Source organism: Petaurus breviceps, unplaced genomic scaffold, assembly GCF_028583685.1.
Source record: "Petaurus breviceps papuanus isolate PSGF00001 unplaced genomic scaffold, PetGlider_PUasm1.0 128, whole genome shotgun sequence".
In the NCBI taxonomy this organism is placed as follows: domain Eukaryota; kingdom Metazoa; phylum Chordata; class Mammalia; order Diprotodontia; family Petauridae; genus Petaurus; species Petaurus breviceps.
In genome coordinates, this window is record NW_027185664.1 from 7,679,677 (window position 1) to 7,685,989 (window position 6,313).

Sequence of the window (6,313 nt, forward strand, 5' to 3'; positions counted from 1 at the left end):
GTAGGTCAGAGGTGTCTGATCTGACCTGCAAAATTCCATGAATACAGCCTGAACCAAATAAAATGTAATCAAGAAGTTTTTAACAAATAAAAATACAATAGAGCATTTTGTTATTGTTCAGTCATTTCAGTCAGGTGTACTCTTTGTGACTCCATTTGGGGTTTTCTTGATAAAGATACTGGTGCAGTTTGCCATTTCCTTCCCCAGATCATTTTACAGATGAGGCAACTGAGGCAAACAGCGATAAGTGACTTGCCCAGGGTCACACAACTAGTAAATGTCTGAGTCCAAATGAGGATGAGTCTTCCTGATTCCAGGACCAGCATTCTACCCCATGCCATCTAGCTGCCCCACAATAGAGGATAGATTATGTTAATTTGTAGTTTTCTATGTCAACCTATGGCTCCCTGGAATCCATTTCTATTTGTGTTTAACACCACTGTGCAGACCATTCTTAAACATGTGAACACAAGTATCAACACCAGTAATGATTTTGAATATAAAAGATGTTGTAGTGGAAAAAACTATTGGATTTGGAGTCAGCCTGGGTTCAAATCTTGACTCTGTTTCCTGAGATAATGCAGAATAAATCTAATCCCTCTTCCAGGTGATAGCTCTTTAAACACTTGAGGAGAACTTTCTTTTACCATCCTTCTGCCTCCCTTCCCCTCCCCACCCTGCTGTACCTTTGCCCCTCAGGCCTTTAGTTTCCTCCTCTTTAAGAAGAAGGTGTTGAATTAGCTGACCTCTAAGTTTCCCACCAACTCAAAATCTACCATGAGATGAATAAAACACAAGCAGCTTGGAGCCATTGTCTGAGGGTAGGAGCAAGCTCCCAACCACGTGTGACGGAAACATTTACTCAGCACTCTTGAGGTGCTAGGAGGTTTATACTGTCTAGTTCAACAATATATTTTTCTTTAAGTAGCTGAAACTGAGCAACCTTTCTGTTATCCACTGTGACCTTAGAATGGAGTGTTCTAGTTAATTAAATATTTTCCTTTCATAGAATGTTATATATAACCAGTAATTTAAAGGGATTATAATACAGTAAATCATACTTACAGCTAAAACGAGACAGAAAACAACTCTTAGTGATTCAGAAGGCACTTTAGGTTTTCAGAGAGTAATCATCATGAACATTGGTAGTTATTTTATTGATAAAGAAATAAATGATCAATTAAAATGGATTCCCTAAAATTTAGAGTCGAAAGGAAGCTTAAAGGTTATGCAGTTTCATTCTCCTATTTCATGGATGAGAAAAATATAACCCTAGCAGGTTGAAATGTTTTTTTCCCAAGCTCACACAACTATTTATTGAGAAATCTGGGCTTTTGACTGTACTTTTTAAGAATAGAAAACAAAGAATACCAAAATAACATTATTATTACCGTATGCACACAAAGGTGGAGGAATTATTTGCCACAGGACATTCAATTAGTTAGCATTACCTATTAAGGATCAGGTGCTATGTAAAGTACAGCACTGGGTGCCATGAAGAATTGCAAAGAAAAAAAGACATCGTCCGATTCCTAAGGGAGCATAAAATCTAAAAGGGAGAAAATAAACGGCAAATGAGAGCAAAAAATAAAAAAGAACAAATGTTATCTACTTTCCTTTAACCCGAAACGAAAATAAAGCAAAAACAAAAACAGTAAGCTCCTATTAACACACACATAACGTTATAAATACATGTTTATGCAGGTGCTTAAAGTATTGCTCTTGATAGTAAAAATATCGTGGGGGGAGCATGGCATACAGTGTTCACCTCATGGTATCTACTTAACAATTGCTTATTGATTGTTATTCGGGTAATGAATAAAGGAAGAAGAAACAAAAGTGACATCTTGGTGGGACTATGCTTCAAGCAATCATGGAAGCTTTTAAAATTTTTTTATTTTTTTCTTCCTTTTATAGGCTCCTTATGACACGATGTTATTCCATTTAGGTGCCACAATTTGCTTAGTTATTCTGCAATAGGTGGATAGATATGCGGCTCCTAGCTGTCTACTGTGACAAAAAATGGACGTATAAATATTTTAGTGTATATAAGGCTTTTATCTGGGTCAAATTTTATGGGCATTTCAGTTACTTTCCATTATTTCATAATGCTTATATTTTCCATAATTGTTATGCCAACTCAGAGTTCCACTAATAATGCTTGAAGTGTTCCTCTCTTTCCACAATCCCTCCAACACAAAGCATTCCAATTTTTTGTTGATAATGATGTTTTAATGCAGGTTGGAAAGCTAGTCCAGAGACAGGGTAGAGCTATGATGAGAAACTTCAACTATCCAGAAGTCTACTTAGAATCCTTTAAGATAGGCTGAGAAAATCAGGCTAATACTTTCATCTTGCAGAAGGTGGAAGGACTTCAGAGGGGAAATGCTAGTATGGAATTCATTCCCACAGTCAACAAGAACTGGTTGCTGAAGCAAAACATGGTGGCAGCTTTGGGAATTAGTGATTATGTCATCATCAAGGATCACTCTTGCCAAACTAACACTCCTTTCCATTTATAACAGGGCTACTGGGCTGATAGATTAGGCTAATATTGTAGATATAGCTTACCTAAATTTTAGCCAAGCCTTTGACAAAGTCATTCATGTTATTCTTTTGGGGAAAAGATGGGAGGGATGTGAACTAGACAATAATATAGCTAGATAAATTTGGAGCTATTTAGACTAATGAGTGAATTCAGAAAGGCATTTCCTTGGAGCAGCTAGGTGGTACAGTGAATAGAGCACTAGCTCTGGAGTCTGGAAGACCTGAGTTCAAATCCAACCTCAGACACAAGACTTATTAGCTTAAGTGACCTTAGGTAAGTCACTTAACCCCAATTGCCCCAAAATTCCTCCCAAAACAAAAAAGGAAAGAACGGCATATTCAGTGGAATGTCTCAGGAACCTGTGATTGGCCTTGCCCTTTTTTTTTTTTTTTTGACATTTTTGCGAATAACTTAGACAAAGGTATAGAGAGCATGTTTACCATGACACAAAACTGAAAGGGATATAGCTAACATATTGGATGACAAAATTAGGATCCAAAAGCATCTTGACTGGTTGGCTTATAGAACTAAATCTAATAAGATAGCACTATCTTGATAGAGATAAATGTAAAGTCTTAGATTAAAAAAAATCCGTTTCAGAAAAGATGCAGGAGGCACAGCCAGAGAGAAGTTCCTCTGAAAACGATTTGGAGAATTTAGTGGTCGATAGTGTGATGTGACAGCCAAAAGAAAAAAAAGGGGGAATACTATTTTAGGTTGGCTTGGGGAAGGGATAGGAGTATGGCACTTGGTCATTCTCTTGTACTCTCACCTGGTTAGCCTGTATCCGGAGTATTGTGTTCAGCTCTGGGTGTCACATTCGAGGAGGAGCATGGGTAAATTGGGAAGTATCCCCAGAGTAGGGATGATAAAGGACCTTATGGTTATGTCCCATAAAGATTATCCTAAGGAACGGAGATGGCTAACTTGAAGAAGAAAAGACTGGGGTAGATGATATGAGGGCTATCTTCAAGTATTTGTAAGGCTGTCATCTGAATGAGGGATTAGGTTTGCTCTGATGACCTCCAGGGAACAGTAAGGGTAATAAGCAGAAGTTCCAGATGGATTACTGGGAGTTATCCCAAAGTGAAATGGATTGAGTTAAAATGTAGTGGGTTCCCTTTGCTGGATATTTTCAGACAAAGACTGATTGACTTACTTACCAAGTATGTTGCAGAAAAAAATGCTCGTTCAACTATGAACGGCACTGGATGGCCCCCTGAGGCCCCTTCCAATGTTGAGATTTTGTGGTTTTGTGATATTAGAGTTCATGGCAGAAAAGGGAAAATCAAGGCATAATCATATGAATATGTAAGATTTTAAGGGGTAGATTTAAGAGTTGATGGATACCATAGAAAGGATCCCATGCCTTGATAATCTCAAAGAGAAACTGGCTCAAAAGGGTTGAGAGTCTCTCAAGACTGAAATTATTTTGACACAATCCCAAATAAGTTATATGAAGGAGAACTATAGACCTGCACAAGTTGTTCGTCAATGATCTCAGATTAAAATAGGGCATGTACAAGAGATGGAAGTGAGGAGAGTTTGTTGAAGAACACTAAAGAATGAGATACTTTGGCAAGAATAGTGTCAGGAAAGCTCAAGTCCTATATGAGTTGAGGGTTGTGATAAATTCTAAGGACAGTAAAAAGAACCTTCGAGGCTTAATGGGAGATGAGGGAAAGATCAGGAAAGGGTTAGGACTTTTGCCTGAGGTATATGGGGTAATGATTATGGACAATGGGAGGAAGATAGACAGATATGCTTTATTTCTATCTTTCTCTTATTTTCCTCTGCCAAGGACAACAATTTTCCGATTGGGAAAGATGGAATGAAAATAGTTAACAGTGACTTGGGCCGAGATAAGCGGTCCCTCAGTGAATTCAGAGCGAGTAGCTCAAAGCACATAATGACAGCAAATTCCAGGCATCTGTAAAATGGGGATAATAACAGAGCTCACCTCAAAGACTGTTATGAGGATCAAATATTGTAAAGTGCTTAGCCCGGCACATTGTAGTTTTAAAAAGACTTCTTCCGATTCTTCCCACTGGTGGACCCTCCCCACCCTCCCCTGACAATTCTAGAAAAAGAGGTTATTAAAAGTTTGGATCATGTGCAATTGAAATGTAAAGAAGTGATTGCAAAAAGTCAAAATGAATTCCTCAAGAATAATTATATGTAGACTTACTTCATTGCCTGTTGTTACAGGATGACTAGACTAGTAGATCATAGAAATGTCATGAACATAGTATGTCTCTTTAGCACAGTATTTCACAAAGTCTTTCATGATAGTCTTTTAGAGAAAAGGCAGGGACGTAGACCAAGGATTTGGCAAACTATAGCCCAAGGTCCAAACTCCTTCCTCCCCCAACCCTTCTTTTATATATCCTTGGAGGTAAGAATGGTTTTTCACATTTTAAAATGAATTGAATTTAAATATATAAAAAGACATTCTTAGTGCTGTCCCAAAACAGGCTGTTGGCCACAATTTCCTGAAAGTTGATATGGACTGAATGTTGTTCTTTTGGGGAAAAGATGGGAGGGATGTGGACTAGACAATAATATAGCTAGATAAATTTGGAGCTATTTAGACTAATGAGTGAATTCAGAAAGGCATTTCCTTGGGGTATCTAGGTGGTGCAGTGAATAGAGCATTAGCTCTTGAGTCTGGAAGACCTGAGTTCAAATCCGACCTCAGACACTTAACACTTATTAGCTGGGTGACCTTAAGTAAATCACTTAACCCCAATTGCCCAAAAATTCCCCCCAAAAAGCAAAGGTAGTTGACTGGACACAGAGTGTAGATTAATGGATTGTATTATCTAGAAGTCTTTGTCCTTTGATCAGTTATATTTAACATTTTTATTAGTGACTTGTATGGAATGCTTGTTGAATTTGTGGTTGACAAAGCTGGCATGGAAAGCATTATTGGAGGATAAAAGTGGCACCCTGAAATATCTTGCCAGGTTAGAAAAATAGACCAAAGTCAATAAAATGAAATTTAATAGAGATAGACCTTATGAGGAGTGGAGAAAATGCATGGTCATGTCTACTTTGCAAAGGTGGTGAGCTGTAGGTGTGGGATGTTGAATATACTGTCAGACACAGTTGAAATGTTTGTTGGGTTTATTGATCTGCTTTGACTTTTCCCCACTTTAAAAATATTTCTTACAAGGATGGCTCATTATATAAGAGACAGAGGAAGAATGTGTTTGGAAGTCAAGGTGATGATAAATAGAGATATCACCAAAAATAAGATTTAAAAAATGTAATAGGGATAAATGTTATGTTCTGTACAAATACAGGACTGGTAGGAATGGTGTGACTATAATGCAGTGTATACATACATACATATATACAATACACATATGTATATATACACAAATATACAATATGTGTACGCACACATGTATATACAACATGTGTACACACAATATATACATATGTTTAGATATATGTATACGTGTGCATGTATATATCCCTTATTTCAGTGGATTAATCAGAGGGCTTCGTTAGCTCTGGCCTGTGAGTGAAATCTAGCCTGAAGCCTGCATTTGCATAACTCATGAGCAAAAATGGATTTTTACATTCTAAAATGCAATAAAACTTTATTTAAAAATGTAAAAAGCATTCTTAGGTTGTGGGTTGTACAAAAGTGGGTGGTGGGCTAGACTGGGCCTGTTGGCTGTAGTTTGCTAACCCCTGGACTAGAAGGTGAGAGAGAGAGACAGCAATGTCTCCTTGTGAGAGACTTGTGCCATTGAA